At 52.7% G+C, this 20019-nt stretch overlaps 1 protein-coding gene across 2 annotated transcripts in view; it reads right to left on the reverse strand.

Moving 5' to 3' along the window:
- LOC144952876 (cytosolic non-specific dipeptidase-like) overlaps nt 1-19719 on the reverse strand; it is a 50323-nt gene extending 30604 nt beyond the window's left edge. The window contains exon 1 of one of the 2 annotated variants that reach the window (XM_078883346.1): nt 19672-19719. The gene's annotated coding sequence lies outside the window, so the exon portion shown is untranslated. Of the gene's footprint in view, nt 1-533; nt 640-19671 lie in introns of those variants that run through there. The other variant, XM_078883347.1, reaches the window with a different exon arrangement.
- Between the last annotated feature and the right edge of the window lie 300 nt (nt 19720-20019).

Genomic DNA, 20019 nt, shown 5'->3' on the forward strand with positions numbered 1-20019 from the left:
CGTACCCTACCCGATACCCGTACCCTACCCGATACCCGTACCCTACCCGATACCCGTATCCTACCCGATACCCGTACCCTACCCGATACCCGTACCCTACCCGATACCCGTACCCTACCCAATACCCGTACCCTACCCGATACCCGTACCCTACCCGATACCCGTACCCTACCCGATACCCGGCTACCCGTACCCGGCCGGGTACGGGTACCCTTTTGCGACCCTGGTACGGCCGGGTACGGGTAGGCCGTGAGTCACTGGTGAGTCACCGTTTGTCACTCATTTCGGGTAGGGAACGAGTACCCGTACCCGCCCTGTTCTTCACCTGAGGACGGCTGCTTGTGTTGTGGCCGAAACGTCGTGAGAATTATTTTATTATGTTTAATTTTTATTATTTTATTATTTCCCTTCTACGTGACTTTACCGAAAGAACCAAGAAGATGAATCCCTGCTGCAGTCACGAAAGCTTTAAATCGAAATGTTATTATGTTTTATTTTTATTATTTTATTATTTCCCTTCTGCGTGACTTTACCGAAAGAACCAAGAAGATGAATCCCTGCTGCAGTCACGAAAGAAGCTTTAAATCGAAAAAGCACGGCTCTGTGACAAGGGCAAGGGGGGGGGGGCACAATTCAAAGAGGGGCTTGGGTGAGAGACACACACAGAGAGAAAAGAAATGTGTCAAGGAATCTTCGCCATGGAACATCATACAATTTAGAAATGCAACGCAGCTCAGAGAGTCAGCAAAACACAGCACAGTCAACGTCCTTTCTGAAGATTGCTAAACTTTGCATCTATCTTCTTAGGTTGGTTTCTGTGTTGACTCCGAAACGTCGTGATTTTTGTTTTATTTTTATTTTACTTTTATTTTTTTTTACCTACGTGACTTTACCCAAAAAAACCCTAAGAATGTGAATCCTTGCAGTCACGAAAGCTTCAAATCTAGAATAGTGAAGTACATTCTTAGGTTTTTTCGGTAAAGTCACGTAAGTAAAAAAAATAAAATTAATAAAAGTGAAATAAAAATGAAATAAAAAATAAATAAAAATCAAGACGGAAGCTTGTGTTGCCTCCGAAACGTCGTGATTTTTATTTATTTTTTTATTTTTATTTGACTTTAATTAATTTAAATGTTTTACCTACGTGACTTTACCGAAAAAAACCTAAGAATACGAATCCTTGCAGTCACGAAAGCTTCAAGCCTACAATTTGCATCCATCATCTCGGTTGTAAAGGGGCCATCCATTGAGTTCGTACACATGGAATGGGGGGTTAACGCAAATGCGTACGGGTTGCGTATTGGGTGGAGGGTCTAATGTGTAACCGGTTTTATTGCCTCGTCAAAGCCAACCCCTCCGTGCGGTTTGCCAACCCTTATCATCGCCACGTGATCTTGCGCAGATCGATACGCTGCTGTGAACTAGCGCTAAAGGTGCAGTAGTCCACAATCCGGGCTTTCATGTAGAACTATTACAACTCAATTTGAAGCTTTCGTGACTGTGGGAATCAATATTATTTGGTTCACTCAGACATACACACACACTCACACACACACACTCATACACACACACACTCATACACACACACACACACTCATACACACACACACACACTCAGACATACACACTCTTACATACACACACACTCAGACATAAACACTCTTACATACACACACACACTCATACACACACACACACTCATACACACACACTCATACACACACACACTCATACACACACACACACACACTCATACACACACACACACTCATACACACACACACACACTCAGACATAAACACTCTTACATACACACACACACTCAGACATACACACACACTCATACACACACACACTCATACACACACACACACTCAGACATACACACTCATACACACACACACACACTCATACACACACACACACTCATACACACACACTCATACACACACACACTCATACACACACACACACTCAGACATAAACACTCTTACATACACACAGGCATACCCACACTCTTACATACACACACTCACACACACTCATACACACTCTTGCATACACACTCTTACATACACACACACATACACACTCATACACCCACACTCTTACATACACACACTCACACACACACATACACACTCTTACACATACACACTCTTACATACACACACATACGCACTCATACACCCACACTCTTACATACACACACTCACACACACTCATACACATACACACACACTCTTACACACTCTTACACACACATACATACACACTCTTACATACACACACACTCATACACACACACACTCACTACTACACACACACTCACTACTACACACACACACTCACTACTACACACACACACTCACTACTACACACACACACTCACTACTACACACACACACTCATACATACACACACACACTCACTACTACACACACACACTCATACATACACACACACACTCACTACTACACACACACTCACTACTACACACACACACTCATACATACACACACAGACACACACACACTACTACACTCACTACTACACACACACAGACACACACACTCACGACTAAACACCCCAAGTTGCACTTTGCTCCATGCAACACTCAGGGACACGTTTTGGAACTTGATCTGTTGCGAGAGGGCCAACCCCTGGCCCGAGCCCTGAATCACAATCCTGCCACTACCACCACCCCTACCACCTGACCCCATCACTACCCCTACCATCACTACCCCTACCATCACGACCCCTACCATCACTACCCCTACCATCACGACCCCTACCATCACTACCCCTACCATCACTACCCCTACCATCACGACCCCTACCATCACGACCCCTACCATCACTACCCCTACCATCACTACCCCTACCACCACTGCTACTACCATCACTACCCCTACCATCACTACCCCTACCATCACTACCCCTACCATCACGACCCCTACCATCACTACCCCTACCATCACTACCCCTACCATCACGACCCCTACCATCACTACCCCTACCATCACTACCCCTACCATCACTACCCCTACCACCACTGCTACTACCATCACTACCCCTACCATCACTACCCCTACCATCACTACCCCTACCATCACTACCCCTACCATCACTACCCCTACCATCACTACCCCTACCACCACTGCTACTACCATCACTACCCCTACCATCACTACCCCTACCATCACTACCCCTACCATCACGACCCCTACCATCACTACCCCTACCATCACTACCCCTACCATCACGACCCCTACCATCACTACCCCTACCATCACTACCCCTACCATCACTACCCCTACTACCACTGCTACTACCATCACTACCCCTACCATCACTACCCCTACCATCACTACCCCTACCATCACTACCCCTACCATCACTACCCCTACCACCACTGCTACTACCATCACTACCCCTACCATCACTACCCCTACCATCACTACCCCTACCATCACTACCCCTACCATCACTACCCCTACCATCACTACCCCTACCATCACTACTTGTACCCCTATCACTACTATCACTACCCCTATCACTACCACTACCCCTACCCCTACCCCCATCACTACCCCCATCACTACCCCCATCACTACCCCCATCACTACCCCCATCACTACCCCCATCACTACCCCCATCACTACCACTACCCCTATCACTACCCCCATCACTACCCCTATCACTACCCCCATCACTACCCCCATCACTATCACTACCCCCATCACTACCCCTATCACTACCCCCATCACTATCACTACCCCCATCACTACCCCCATCACTACCCCTATCACTACCCCCATCACTATCACTACCCCCATCACTACCCCTATCACTACCCCCATCACTATCACTACCCCCATCACTACCCCCATCACTATCACTACCCCCATCACTACCCCCATCACTATCACTACCCCCATCACTACCCCCATCACTACCCCCATCACTACCCCCATCACTACCCCCATCACTACCCCCATCACTACCCCCATCACTACCCCCATCACTACCCCCATCACTACCCCCATCACTACCCCCACTGTGTACACGTGGTGTGTGTGGTATGTGTGGTGTGTGTGTACGTGGTGTGTTTGGTGTGTGTGTGGTGTATGTGGTGTGTGTATACGTGGTGTGTGTGGTGTGTGTGGTGTGTGTGGTGTGTGTGTACGTGGTGTGTGGTGTGTGTTTGGTGTGTGTGTGGTGTATGTGGTGTGTGTATACGTGGTGTGTGTGGTGTGTGTGGTGTGTGTGGTGTGTGTGTACGTGGTGTGTGGTGTGTGTGTGGTGTATGTGGTGTGTGTATACGTGGTGTGTGTGGTGTGTGTGGTGTGTGTGGTGTGTGTGTACGTGGTGTGTGGTGTGTGTGTGGTGTATGTGGTGTGTGTGTATGTGGTGTGTGTATACGTGGTGTGTGTGGTGTGTGTGGTGTGTGTGGTGTGTGTGTACGTGGTGTGTGGTGTGTGTGTGGTGTATGTGGTGTGTGTGTATGTGGTGTGTGTATACGTGGTGTGTGTGGTGTGTGTGGTGTGTGTGGTGTGTGTGTACGTGGTGTGTGGTGTGTGTGTGGTGTATGTGGTGTGTGTGTATGTGGTGTGTGTATACGTGGTGTGTGTGGTGTGTGTGGTGTGTGTGGTGTGTGTGTACGTGGTGTGTGGTGTGTGTGTGGTGTATGTGGTGTGTGTGTATGTGGTGTGTGTATACGTGGTGTGTGTGGTGTGTGTGGTGTGTGTGTACGTGGTGTGTTTGGTGTGTGTGTGGTGTATGTGGTGTGTGTGTATACGTGGTGTGTGTGGTGTGTGTGGTGTGTGTGGTGTGTGTGTACGTGGTGTGTTTGGTGTGTGTGGTGTGTGTGGTGTGTGTGTACGTGGTGTGTGTGTACGTGGTGTGTTTGGTGTGTGTGGTGTGTGTGGTGTGTGTGTACGTGGTGTGTGTGTACGTGGTGTGTTTGGTGTGTGTGTGGTGTATGTGGTGTGTGTGGTGTGTATGTGGTGTGTGCGGTGTGTGTGTGGTGTGTGTGTATACGTGGTGTGTGTGTGTATACGTGTTGTGTGTGTTTACGTGGTGTGTGTGTATATACGTGGTGTGTGTGGTGTGTGTGTGTATACGTGGTGTGTGTGTGTACGTGGTGTGTGTGTGTACGTGTGGTGTGTGTGTATACGTGTGGTGTGTGTGTATACGTGGTGTGTGTGTGTATACGTGTGGTGTGTGGTGTGTGGGGTGTGTGTGTGTGGTGTGTATACGTGGTGTGTGTGTGTATAGGTGTTGTGTGTGTGTGGTGTGTGGTGTGTGTGTATACGTGGTGTGTGTGTGTATACGTGGTGTGTGTGTGTACGTGGTGTGTGTGTGTGGTGTGTGTGTGTACGTGTGGTGTGTGTGGTGTGTGTGTGTGGTGTGTGTGTATACGTGTGTGTGTGTGTGTATACGTGTGTGTGTGTGTGTATACGTGGTGTGTGTGTGTACGTGGTGTGTGTGTATACATGTGGTGTGTGTGTTTACGTGGTGTGTGTGTGTATACGTGGTGTGTGTGTGTGTATACGTGGTGTGTGTGTACACGTGTTGTGTGTGTGTAGTGTGTGGTGTGTGTGTGTGTATACGTGGTGTGTGTGTGTGTATACGTGGTGTGTGTGTGTGGTGTGTGTGTGTACGTGGTGTGTGTGTGTGTGTACGTGGTGTGTGTGTATACGTGGTGTGTGTGTGTGTACGTGGTGTGTGTGTGTGTATACGTGTGGTGTGTGTATACGTGGTGTGTGTGTGTGTACGTGGTGTGTGTGTGTATACGTGGTGTGTGTGTGTATACGTGGTGTGTGTGTGTATACGTGGTGTGTGTGTACGTGGTGTGTGTGTATACGTGTGGTGTGTGTGTGTATACGTGTGGTGTGTGTGTGTATACGTGGTGTGTGTGTATACGTGGTGTGTGTGTGTATACGTGGTGTGTGTGTGTATACGTGGTGTGTGTGTGTACGTGGTGTGTGTGTATACGTGGTGTGTGTGTATACGTGGTGTGTGTGTATACGTGGTGTGTGTGTGTACGTGGTGTGTGTGTATACGTGTGTGTGTGTGTATACGTGGTGTGTGTGTGTACGTGGTGTGTGTGTGTATACGTGGTGTGTGTGTATACGTGTGTGTGTGTGTATACGTGGTGTGTGTGTATACGTGGTGTGTGTGTGTATACGTGGTGTGTGTACGTGTGGTGTGTGTGTATACGTGTGGTGTGTGTGTATACGTGGTGTGTGTACGTGGTGTGTGTGTGTGTATACGTGGTGTGTGTACGTGTTGTGTGTGTATACGTGGTGTGTGTGTGTACGTGGTGTGTGTGTATACGTGGTGTGTGTGTGTGTACGTGGTGTGTGTGTGTACGTGGTGTGTGTGTGTATACGTGTGGTGTGTGTGTATACGTGGTGTGTGTGTATACGTGGTGTGTGTGTGTATACGTGGTGTGTGTGTATACGTGGTGTGTGTGTATACGTGTGGTGTGTGTGTATACGTGTGGTGTGTGTGTATACGTGGTGTGTGTGTGTGGTGTGTGTGTATACGTGGTGTGTGTGTATACGTGGTGTGTGTGTATACGTGGTGTGTGTGTGTGTTTACGTGGTGTGTGTGTGTATACGTGGTGTGTGTGTATACGTGGTGTGTGTGTGTGTATACGTGGTGTGTGTGTATACGTGGTGTGTGTGTATACGTGGTGTGTGTGTGTGTATACGTGGTGTGTGTGTGTATACGTGGTGTGTGTGTATACGTGGTGTGTGTATACGTGGTGTGTGTGTGTATACGTGGTGTGTGTGTGTATACGTGTGGTGTGTGTGTGTACGTGGTGTGTGTGTATACGTGGTGTGTGTGTGTATACGTGGTGTGTGTGTATACGTGTGGTGTGTGTGTATACGTGGTGTGTGTGTATACGTGGTGTGTGTGTATACGTGGTGTGTGTGTATACGTGGTGTGTGTGTGTATACGTGGTGTGTGTGTGTATACGTGTGGTGTGTGTGTGTATACGTGGTGTGTGTGTATACGTGTGGTGTGTGTGTATACGTGGTGTGTGTGTATACGTGTGGTGTGTGTATACGTGTTGTGTGTGTGTATACGTGGTGTGTGTGTATACGTGTGGTGTGTGTATACGTGTTGTGTGTGTTGTGTGTGTGTGTGTGGTGTGTGTGTATACGTGGTGTGTGTGTTGTGTGTGTGTGGTGTGTGTATACGTGGTGTGTGTGTGTATACGTGTGGTGTGTGTGTGTATACGTGGTGTGTGTGTGTACGTGGTGTGTGTGTATACGTGGTGTGTGTGTGTATACGTGGTGTGTGTGTGTATACGTGGTGTGTGTGTGTATACGTGGTGTGTGTGTGTGTATACGTGGTGTGTGTGTATACGTGGTGTGTGTGTATACGTGGTGTGTGTGTGTATACGTGGTGTGTGTGTGTATACGTGGTGTGTGTGTGTATACGTGTGGTGTGTGTGTGTATACGTGGTGTGTGTGTATACGTGGTGTGTGTGTGTATACGTGGTGTGTGTGTGTATACGTGGTGTGTGTGTGTATACGTGTGGTGTGTGTGTGTATACGTGGTGTGTGTGTGTACGTGTTGTGTGTGTATACGTGGTGTGTGTGTGTATACGTGGTGTGTGTGTATACGTGTGGTGTGTGTGTATACGTGGTGTGTGTGTGTATACGTGGTGTGTGTGTGTATACGTGTGGTGTGTGTGTTTCTGGCGTCACGAGTCTCGGGGCAGGGAAGTGAAATCGCCCAAGAGGCACGTGGAGTTCACCGGCCCACGCGGTCACGCGCTCGCAGCCACGACAAAGACAAAGCTCCCCCGTGTAGTCTCTACGACTTGGGTGGGGCAAGTGCCGTGGTCACACAGAGACCCGACGACTCACGCAGAGACCCGTAGACTCACGCAGAGACCCATAGACTCACACAGAGACCCATATACTTACACAGAGACCCATAGACTCACACAGAGACCCGAAGACTCACGCAGAGACCCGTAGACTCACACAGAGACCCATAGACTCACACAGAGACCCATATACTTACACAGAGACCCATAGACTCACGCAGAGACCCATATACTTACACAGAGACCCATAGACTCACACAGAGACCCGTAGACTCACGCAGAGACCCATAGATTCACGCAGAGACCCGTAGACTCACGCAGAGACCCATAGACTCACACAGAGACCCATAGATTCACGCAGAGACCCGTAGACTCACGCAGAGACCCATAGACTCACGCAGAGACCCATAGACTCACACAGAGACCCATAGACTCACACAGAGACCCATATACTTACACAGAGACCCATATACTTACACAGAGACCCATAGACTCACACAGAGACCCGTAGACTCACACAGAGACCCGTAGACTCACACAGAGACCCATATACTTACACAGAGACCCATAGACTCACACAGAGACCCATAGACTCACGCAGAGACCCATAGACTCACACAGAGACCCATAGACTCACACAGAGACCCATAGACTCACACAAAGACCCATATACTTACACAGAGACCCATAGACTCACACAGAGACCCATAGACTCACGCAGAGACCCATAGATTCACGCAGAGACCCATAGATTCACGCAGAGACCCATAGACTCACACAGAGACCCATAGACTCACACAGAGACCCATAGACTCACGCAGAGACCCATATACTCACACAGAGACCCATAGACTCACGCAGAGACCCATAGATTCACGCAGAGACCCATAGACTCACACAGAGACCCATAGACTCACACAGAGACCCATAGACTCACACAGAGACCCATAGACTCACACAGAGACCCATATACTTACACAGAGACCCATAGACTCACACAGAGACCCGTAGACTCACACAGAGACCCGTAGACTCACACAGAGACCCATAGACTCACACAGAGACCCATAGACTCACACAGAGACCCATAGACTCACACAGAGACCCATATACTTACACAGAGACCCATATACTTACACAGAGACCCATATACTTACACAGAGACCCATAGACCCACACAGAGACCCATATACTTACACAGAGACCCATAGACTCACGCAGAGACCCATATACTTACACAGAGACCCATAGACTCACGCAGAGACCCATAGACTCACACAGAGACCCATAGACTCACACAGAGACCCATAGACTCACACAGAGACCCATAGACTCACACAGAGACCCATAGACTCACACAGAGACCCATAGACTCACACAGAGACCCATACTCACGCAGAGACCCATAGATTCACACAGAGACCCATACTCACACAGAGACCCATAGACTCACACAGAGACCCATACTCACACAGAGACCCATAGACTCACACAGAGACCCATAGACTCACACAGAGACCCATAGACTCACACAGAGACCCATAGACTCACACAGAGACACATACTCACACAGAGACCCATAGACTCACACAGAGACCCATAGACTCACACAGAGACCCATAGACTCACACAGAGACCCATACTCACACAGAGACCCATAGACTCACACAGAGACCCATAGACTCACACAGAGACACATACTCACACAGAGACCCATAGACTCACACAGAGACCCATATAATTACACAGAGACCCATAGACTCACACAGAGACACATACTCACACAGAGACCCATACTCACACAGAGACCCATAGACTCACACAGAGACACATACTCACACAGAGACCCATACTCACACAGAGACCCATATACTTACACAGAGACCCATAGACTCACACAGAGACACATACTCACACAGAGACCCATACTCACACAGAGACCCATATACTCACACAGAGACCCATAGACTCACGCAGAGACCCATAGACTCACACAGAGACCCGTAGACTCACACAGAGACCCGTAGACTCACGCAGAGACCCATAGACTCACACAGAGACCCATAGACTCACGCAGAGACCCATAGACTCACACAGAGACCCGTAGACTCACACAGAGACCCATAGACTCACACAGAGACCCATAGACTCACACAGAGACCCATAGACTCACGCAGAGACCCATAGACTCACACAGAGACCCGTAGACTCACACAGAGACCCGTAGACTCACACAGAGACCCATAGACTCACGCAGAGACCCATAGACTCACACAGAGACCCGTAGACTCACACAGAGACCCGTAGACTCACACAGAGACCCATAGACTCACGCAGAGACCCATAGACTCACACAGAGACCCATAAACTCACACAGAGACCCATAGACTCACACAGAGACCCGTAGACTCACACAGAGACCCATAGACCCACACAGAGACCCATAGACTCACTCAGAGACCCATAGACTCACACAGAGACCCATAGACTCACACAGAGACCCATAGACTCACGCAGAGACCCATAGACTCACACAGAGACCCATAGACTCACGCAGAGACCCATAGACTCACACAGCGACCCATAGACTCACACAGAGACCCATAGACTCACACAGAGACCCGTAGACTCACACAGAGACCCATAGACTCACGCAGAGACCCACAGACTCACACAGAGACCCATAGACTCACACAGAGACCCGTAGACTCACACAGAGACCCATAGACTCACGCAGAGACCCATAGACTCACACAGAGACCCATAGACTCACATATAGACACATAGACTCACACAGTGACACAGACTCACGCAGAGACCCATATGAGATGTTGACTACCTCGCCTGGTACGCAGATCGTGGGTTCGATCCCGACCCTGACAATGCCTGATGCTGCTGCTGTATATTTGGAGTTTGCGTCTCTCTCTGATCGTCATCACGGTGGCTGGGAGATGTTGACTACCTCGCCTGGTCTACAGGAGGTCATGGGTTCGATCCTGACCCTGACGATGCATGCTGCTGCTGCTGTATATTTGGAGTCTGCGGTTCTCATCATCATAATCATCATCACGGTGGCTAGGAGATGTTGACTACCTCGCCTGGTACGCAGGAGGTCGTGGGTTCGATACTGACCCTGACGATGCCTGCTGCTGCTGCTGTATATTTGGAGTCTGTGCGTCTCTCTCTCCACTCTCTCCGTGGTGGTCGCGTTGATTTTTCTCTGGGTCCTCCGGCTAGTCCCTGTAGTGGTGTTAACTACTCGCTGTTCGAAAAACTGTGAGAGAGCGGATCGTAAACAAGGTTTCCCCGCTCAATCAAACGGTCCGGGTCAAATGGGGTGAGGTAGGATCCAAACGCCAGATTGGGAAGGACCAATCGGAGGGTCCCACGAGGTGGCCGGGGATTGGTCAACCCGGCCACGAACACGTATAAAAGCCAGAGCGCTGAGAGCTCTTGGCCAGTTCTGCTACACGAAGAACCCAAGTCGGCCGAAGGCATCTAGGACCCTGGTCCAAGCCCTCCAGCCCTTATCAGGGCTCGGGCTCTCAGAGTAACCAGTGATCCCCTAGGTCCAGCCAGAGGACGCTGGGAGAGCAGGGAGATTAGATAGCCTGCAAGGTCCAGAGGCTTGTACCTTCTGAGGGTAACGGGTGAGGGGACCATACACCCCTTTAGTGTGATAGGGACTGTGTTATTAAGACAATGAACAGTGTGTGCCATAAAGAAGTTTAGAAGTCCGTCCTTTACAACACTACATCCCCATCCACGTTCAGAAGCAAAGTCACGTGTTTCTAGACTAATTGGGCTGCTGCTGCTGTTGCTGCTGCTGCTATACGATGCCCACGTGACGATGATCAAAGGCACTTCCAGACAGCACCGTTCTGAGAAACATTCCTGCGGAGGGAGCTGGTAGGAACGTTGTCGGGTTGCTCGGTCAATGGCCTGCAGGGTCAACGGCCAGGGCGTGGTGTATTCCGCAAACATGCCCGACTGTGAGGGCGGGCACAAGCCGGCGTGAGTAGGTGAAACGTTGAGTTTTATAAGGGCACCACGGGGTGACCAGCCCCTCCCCACCCAGCCCCACCCCTCCCCACCCAGCCACTCCCCACCCAGCCCCTCTCCACCTTCCCCTCCCCACCCAGCCCCACCCTCCCCACCCAGCCCCTCCCCACCCAGCCCCTCTCCACCTTCCCCTCCCCACCCAGCCCCACCCTCCCCACCCAGCCCCTCCCCACCCAGCCCCTCTCCACCTTCCCCTCCCCACCCAGCCCCTCCCCACCCAGCCCCTCTCCACCTTCCCCTCCCCACCCAGCCCCACTCTCCCTCCCCACCCAGCCCCTTCCCACCCTCCCTCCCCACCCAGCCCCTCCCTCCCAACCCAGCCCCTCCCTGCACGACGGACGGACACAATAATCCCCTGTGGGCTGGTGGAACCAGGAAGTCCCAACCAGTAAAACGGCTGCATAACAGCTCACAGCGGGTCAAGTAAACATAGTTTAGTGTCGTCTACGGGTCTCTGTGTGTCTCTATGGGGGCTCTGTGCGTGGTGGTGCTGATGATGATGATTATGATCAGCCACTAGCTTGAGCTGCTATCCTTGTGGTGGCCAGGCCGGTTCTGACAGAGAGCTACGTAGTTACGTGGTACAGAAATCGTGCTGTGACGGTTCCACCTGAAGACAGAAGCTTGTGTTGCCTCCGAAACGTCGTGATTTTTTTTTATATTTTTTTCATTTTACTTTGATTAATTAGAATTTTTTACCTACGTGACTTTACCGAAAAAACCCGAGAATGTGAATCCTTGCAGTCACGAAAGCTTCAAATCTAGAATTAGTGGTGGGGCTTTACCTGCTTACATTTTTTTCAACAAAAGAACTGTACTTTTGGTTAAGTCTATGGGTCTCTGTGTGTCTCTATGGGGGGCTCAATGCGTCTGTAATCTCCCCCGTGGTGGAGATGAAAGGTCAACACGTAGAGCTGCTAGCATCGTGATATCCAGGTAGTTTCTGACCAGAGGTCGCAATCGGGTACCCGATACCCGTACCCTACCCGATACCCGTACCCTACCCGATACCCGTACCCTACCCGCTACCCGTACCCTACCCGCTACCCGTACCCTACCCGATACCCGTACCCTACCCGATACCCGTACCCTACCCGCTACCCGTACCCTACCCGCTACCCGTACCCTACCCGATACCCGTACCCTACCCGATACCCGTACCCTACCCGCTACCCGTACCCTACCCGCTACCCGTACCCTACCCGATACCCGTACCCGATACCCGTACCCTACCCGCTACCCGTACCCTACCCGATACCCGTACCCTACCCGCACCCTACCCGATACCCGTACCCTACCCGATACCCGTACCCTACCCGCTACCCGATACCCGTACCCTACCCGATACCCGTACCCTACCCGCTACCCGTACCCTACCCGCTACCCGTACCCTACCCGATACCCGTACCCTACCCGATACCCGTACCCTACCCGATACCCGTACCCTACCCGATACCCGCTACCCGTACCCTACCCGATACCCGGCTACCCGTACCCGGCCGGGTACGGGTACCCGTTTGCGACCCTGGTGCGGCCGGGTACGGGTACGGGTAGGCCGTGAGTCACTGGTGAGTCGCCGTTTGTCACTCATTTCCCAACGTCTTGTCTCTTCTCACAATTCAAGTTCCTAGAATCAACCCACCCGCGCCTGCAACGTGGCTTCATCCCAGAGGTCGCAATCGGGTACCCGTACCCTACCCGATACCCGGCCGGGTACGGGTAGCCGGGTATCGGGTAGGGTACGGGTACCCGATTGCGACCCTGGTGCGGCCGGGTACGGGTAAGGAGTCAAAACCCGTTTGCGACCTCTGCTTCTGACAGAGAGCACGATGGTAGCTTAGTGGTGAGGCCTTACCTGGTAAAAATTAGTTTTTTACAAGTTTACTTTTAGTTTAGTTTATGGGTCTCTGCCTATCTCTATGGGTTTCTGTGCGTCTGTAATTTCCATTTCCACGTGGTGGTGGTTGGTGGTGGTGGTGATGATAAGCTAGAGAAGAGATGGAGTGATGTGGTACAGGAGGACGTGGAGCTGAGTGGACTTGCCGATGACTGGTACCAGCGGTGTCAAGATCGGCCTCAGTGGAGGAGGCTCGTGAAGGACGCTACTGGGCAGTTGGAGGCAGTCGCCCTCCAACAACAACGGAGGGCGGAGGAGCGACGCTCACAACAACGAGCGGAGCGCCGGGTGGCTAAAGCACAGCAAGTTGGCACAGTAGGGGGCACAGGTGGTGCATCAGCCAGTCATCTCGGTCATCTCGGTCAGTCGACCCGTGGCACCTGCTGGGTCTGCCCCGTGACCTCCTGCCAGCGGGCGTTCGACACTTCACGTGGCCTCAAGGTGCACGTGGCCTGGCACAGGCGTCGTGGTGACGTCACCGCCACTTAGTGGCGAATGGCGGTTGTTGTTGTTGTTGATGATGATGATGATCCTGGTCAAGAACTAAAAGCGAGTGTGTAGTCGTGGTGTAGTCGTGGTGTAGTCGTGGTGTAGTCGAGAGCGAGGAGACCGAAAACACGGAGCGGAGGAGGTGGGAGGTGGTGGAGGAGGTGGTGGTGGAGATGGTGGAGGAGATGGTGGAGGTGGAGGAAGTGGTGGTGGAGGAGATGGTGGAGGAGAAAGTGGAAGAAGTGTAGGTGGTGGAAGAGGAGGTGGTGGAGGTGGTGGTAGTGAAGGTGGAGGTGAAGGTGGTGGAGGTGCTAGTGAAGGTGAAGGTGGTGGAGGTGAAGGTGGAGGTGGAGGTGAAGGTGGTGGAGGTGAAGGTGGAGGTGGAGGTGAAGGTGGTGGAGGTGAAGGTGGAGGTGAAGGTGGTGGAGGTGGTAGTGAAGGTGGAGGTGGAGGTGAAGGTGGTGGAGGTGAAGGTGGAGGTGGAGGTGAAGGTGGTGGAGGTGAAGGTGGAGGTGGAGGTGAAGGTGGTGGAGGTGAAGGTGGTGGAGGTGAAGGTGGAGGTGGAGGTGAAGGTGGTGGAGGTGGTAGTGAAGGTGGAGGTGAAGGTGGTGGAGGTGGTAGTGAAGGTGGAGGTGAAGGTGGTGGAGGTGAAGGTGGAGGTGGAGGTGAAGGTGGTGGAGGTGGTAGTGAAGGTGAAGGTGGTGGAGGTGAAGGTGGAGGTGGAGGTGAAGGTGGTGGAGGTGAAGGTGGAGGTGGAGGTGGTGGAGGTGAAGGTGGAGGTGGTGGAGGTGGTAGTGAAGGTGGAGGTGAAGGTGGTGGAGGTGAAGGTGGAGGTGGAGGTGGTGGAGGTGAAGGTGGAGGTGAAGGTGGTGGAGGTGAAGGTGGAGGTGGAGGTGGTGGAGGTGAAGGTGGAGGTGGTGGAGGTGGTAGTGAAGGTGGAGGTGAAGGTGGTGGAGGTGAAGGTGGAGGTGAAGGTGGTGGAGGTGGTAGTGAAGGTGGAGGTGAAGGTGGTGGAGGTGAAGGTGGAGGTGAAGGTGGTGGAGGTGGTAGTGAAGGTAGTGAAGGTGGAGGTGAAGGTGGTGGAGGTGGTAGTGAAGGTGGAGGTGAAGGTGGAGGTGAAGGTGGTGGAGGTGGTGGAGGTGGTAGTGAAGGTGGAGGTGAAGGTGAAGGTGGTGGAGGTGAAGGTGGAGGTGAAGGTGGTGGAGGTGAAGGTGGAGGTGAAGGTGGTGGAGGTGGTAGTGAAGGTGGAGGTGAAGGTGGAGGTGGTGGAGGTGGTAGTGAAGGTGGAGGTGAAGGTGAAGGTGGTGGAGGTGAAGGTGGAGGTGAAGGTGGTGGAGGTGGTAGTGAAGGTGGAGGTGAAGGTGAAGGTGGTGGAGGTGGAGGTGGAGGTGAAGGTGGTGGAGGTGGTAGTGAAGGTGGAGGTGGAGGTGAAGGTGGAGGTGGAGGTGAAGGTGGAGGTGAAGGTGGAGGTGGAGGTGGAGGTGGTAGTGAAGGTGAAGGTGGTGGAGGTGGTAGTGAAGGTGGAGGTGAAGGTGGAGGAGAAGGTGGTGGAGGTAGTAGTGAAGGTGGAGGTGGAGGTGGTAGTGAAGGTGGAGGTGAAGGAGGTGGAGGTGGTGGAGGTGGAGGTGAAGGTGGTGGAGGTGAAGGTGGAGGTGAAGGTGGTGGAGGTGAAGGTGGAGTAGGCAGAGTGATGACGACTGCCGCTGGATGCGAAGTCCACGGGGGGCGAGGTGCAGCCACCTGGTCACGTGACCCCCCCCCCCCCTCTCATAACGTCACGTGACCCCCCCCCCCTCTCATAACGTCACGTGACCTCGTGACGTCACGTGACCTCGTAACATCACGTGACCTCGTAACGCGCCGTGACCTCGTAACATCACGTGACCTCGTAACGCGCCGTGACCTCGTAACATCACGTGACCTCGTAACATCACGTGACCTCATAACGCGCCGTGACCTCGTAACATCACGTGACCTCGTAACATCACGTGACCTCGTAACATCACGTGACCTCGTAACATCACGTGACCTCGTAACATCACGTGACCTCGTAACGCGCCGTGACCTCGTAACATCACGTGACCTCGTAACATCACGTGACCTCGTAACATCACGTGACCTCATAACATCACGTGACCTCGTAACATCACGTGACCTCAAAACGCCAATGTCGTGCACCCCTCCACCACCTTTACACATCCACCACATGGTGATAAAGGCAAAGGTCGCCCGGGTAGCCTTGACAAGCTGTCGGGGCAAGTGCTGCCCATGCAGGGGGGAGGGGGGGGGGTGGCTGGCAACCACCACGCCCGGCCGCCTTTGTCTCCCCAATAGTCGCCACCAGCGCCAACCACAGCGCCACCGCTCCCCAAAGTCAAAGGTCCCCTGGGTAGCCTCGACGGACTGCTCGGGCAAGGTGCTGTTAGCGAGCACACGGTCTCTCCCGGAGTGGCGATGTTTTTTAGTTTGCTTTAGACACAGCACCAGCGACTGGTTTGAGGCCGAGTCGACCTGGGGGAGTCCCAGAGAGGGGGTGAGACGAGTGGGTGGGTGGGGAAGGGTTGAGTGGACGACTGAGCGAGTGAGTGGGTGGGTGAGTGGGTGGGTGAGTGAGTAAGTGGGTGGGTGGGTGAGTGAGTGAGTGAGCGAGTGGGTGGGTGAGTGAGTGAGTGACTGAGTGAGTGACTGAGTGAGTGAGTGGGTGAGTGACAGAGTGGGTGAGTGAGTGAGTGAGTGGGTGAGTGACTGAGTGACTGAGTGAGTGGGTGAGTGACTGAGTGACTGAGTGACTGACTGAGTGCGTGAGTGGGTGAGTGAGTGGGTGAGTGACAGAGTGGGTGAGTGAGTGAGTGGGTGAGTGACTGAGTGACTGAGTGACTGAGTGACTGACTGAGTGCGTGAGTGACTGAGTGACTGAGTGAGTGGGTGAGTGACTGAGTGGGTGAGTGGGTAAATGAGTGGGTGAGTGACTGAGTGACTGGGTGAGTGAGTGGGTGAGTGACTGAGAGGGTGAATGAGTGACTGAGTGGGTGAGAGGGTGAATGAGTGGGTGAGTGACTGAGAGGGTGAATGAGTGAATGAGTTGGTGAGTGGGTGAATGACTGAGTGAGTGGGTGAGTGAGTGAGTGAGTGGGTGACTGAGTGAGTGGGTGACTGAGTGAGTGGGTGACTGAGTGAGTGACTGAGTGAGTGAGTGGGTGAGTGAGTGGGTGAGTGACAGAGTGGGTGAGTGAATGAGTGGGTAAGTGACTGAGTGGGTCAGTGAGTGGGTGAGTGACTGAGTGAGTGAGTGACTGAGTGCGTGAGTGAGTGACTGAGTGGGTGAGTGGATGAGTGAGTGGATGTGTGAGCGGGTGAGCTGGTGAGTGACTGAGTGACTGAGTGGGTGAGTGACTGAGTGGGTGACTGAGTGGGTGACTGAGTGGGTGACTGAGTGGGTGAGTGAGTGGGTGAGTGAGTGGGTGAGTGACTGAGTGAGTGAGTGGGTGACTGAGTGAGTGGGTGACTGAGTGAGTGACTGAGTGAGTGAGTGGGTGAGTGAGCTGGTGAGCGACTGAGTGGGTGAGTGAGTGACTGAGTGACTGAGTGCGTGAGTGAGTGGGTGAGTGACTGAGTGAGTGACTGAGTGGGTGAGTGACTGAGTGACTGAGTGCGTGAGTGAGTGGGTGAGTGACTGAGTGGGTGAGTGACTGAGTGAGTGAGTGCGTGAGTGAGTGGGTGAGTGACTGAGTGAGTGACTGAGTGGGTGAGTGACTGAGTGGGTGAGTGACTGAGTGGGTGAGTGACTGAGTGACTGAGTGAGTGGGTGACTGAGTGAGTGAGTGGGTGAGTGGGTGAGTGGTGAGTGGGTGAGCTGGTGAGCGACTGAGTCACTGAGTGGGTGGGTGACTGAGTGAGTGGGTGAGTGACTGAGTGGGTGAGTGACTGAGTGGGTGAGTGACTGAGTAGGTGACTGAGTGAGTGAGTGGGTGAGTGACTGAGTGACTGAGTGGGTGAGTGACTGAGTGCGTGAATGCGTGAGTGAGTGACTGAGTGGGTGAGTGACTGAGTGGGTGAGTGACTGAGTGAGTGAGTGGGTGAGTGGATGAGCTGGTGAGCGACTGAGTGGATGAGTGAGTGGGTGACTGAGTGAGTGAGTGGGTGAGTGGATGAGTGAGTGGGTGAGCTGGTGAGCGACTGAGTGACTGAGTGGGTGGGTGACTGAGTGAGTGAGTAGGTGAGTGGGTGAGTGACTGAGTGAGTGGGTGAGTGAATGAGTGGGTGAGTGACTGAGTGGGTGAGTGACTGAGTGAGCTGGTGAGTGACTGAGTGGGTGGGTGAGTAGGTGAGTAGGTGAGTGAGTAGGTGAGTGACTGAGTGACTGAGTGGGTGAGTGACTGAGTGAGTGGGTGAGTGAATGAGTGGGTGAGTGACTGAGTGAGTGAGTAGGTGAGTGGATGAGTGAGTGGGTGAGCTGGTGAGTGACTGAGTGGGTGGGTGACTGAGTGAGTGAGTAGGTGAGTGACTGAGTGACTGAGTGGGTGAGTGACTGAGTGAGTGGGTGAGTGAATGAGTGGGTGAGTGACTGAGTGGGTGAGTGACTGAGTGAGCTGGTGAGTGACTGAGTGGGTGGGTGAGTAGTTGAGTAGGTGAGTGAGTAGGTGAGTGACTGAGTGACTGAGTGGGTGAGTGACTGAGTGAGTGGGTGAGTGAATGAGTGGGTGAGTGACTGAGTGAGTGAGTAGGTGAGTGGATGAGTGAGTGGGTGAGCTGGTGAGTGACTGAGTGGGTGGGTGACTGAGTGAGTGAGTAGGTGAGTGACTGAGTGGGTGAGTGACTGAGTGAGCTGGTGAGTGACTGAGTGGGTGGGTGAGTGAGTGGGTGAGTAGGTGAGTGAGTAGGTGAGTGACTGAGTGGGGGGGTGAGTGAGTAGGTGAGTAGGTGAGTGAGTAGGTGAGTGACTGAGTGAGCTGGTGAGGGACTGAGTGGGTGGGTGGGTGAGTAGGTGAGTAGGTGAGTGAGTAGGTGAGTGACTGAGTGAGTGGGTGAGTGACTGAGTGGGTGGGTGAGTAGGTGAGTAGGTGAGTGAGTAGGTGAGTGACTGAGTGACTGAGTGGGTGAGTGACTGAGTGAGTGAGTAGGTGAGTGGATGAGTGAGTGGGTGAGCTGGTGAGTGACTGAGTGGGTGGGTGACTGAGTGAGTGAGTAGGTGAGTGACTGAGTGACTGAGTGGGTGAGTGACTGAGTGAGCTGGTGAGTGACTGAGTGGGTGGGTGAGTGAGTGGGTGAGTAGGTGAGTGAGTAGGTGAGTGACTGAGTGGAGGGGTGAGTGAGTAGGTGAGTAGGTGAGTGAGTAGGTGAGTGACTGGCTGAATGCGCGAGAGCTCCTCACCTGATCGCAGCGTTGAGCGCAGCCGCTATCCGCTGTCACGTGGCCAGCTTTATACAGATCGGAGGACGTGACGTCACCACAACGTCCTGACGTCACCTCAGCGTGGTGACGTCACCTCAACGTCCTGACGTCACCTCAACGTCCTGACGTCACCTCAACGTCCTTACGTTGCCTCAACGTCCTGACGTCACGTCAACGCCCTGACGTCACGTCAACGTCCTTACGTTGCCTCAACGTCCTGACGTCACGTCAACGCCCTGACGTCACGTCAACGTCGCTACGTCACTTCAACGTCTTGACGTTCCCCTCAACGTAGTGACGTCACGTCAACGTCTTGACGTCACCTCA

Source organism: Lampetra fluviatilis, chromosome 70, assembly GCF_964198595.1.
Source record: "Lampetra fluviatilis chromosome 70, kcLamFluv1.1, whole genome shotgun sequence".
In the NCBI taxonomy this organism is placed as follows: domain Eukaryota; kingdom Metazoa; phylum Chordata; class Hyperoartia; order Petromyzontiformes; family Petromyzontidae; genus Lampetra; species Lampetra fluviatilis.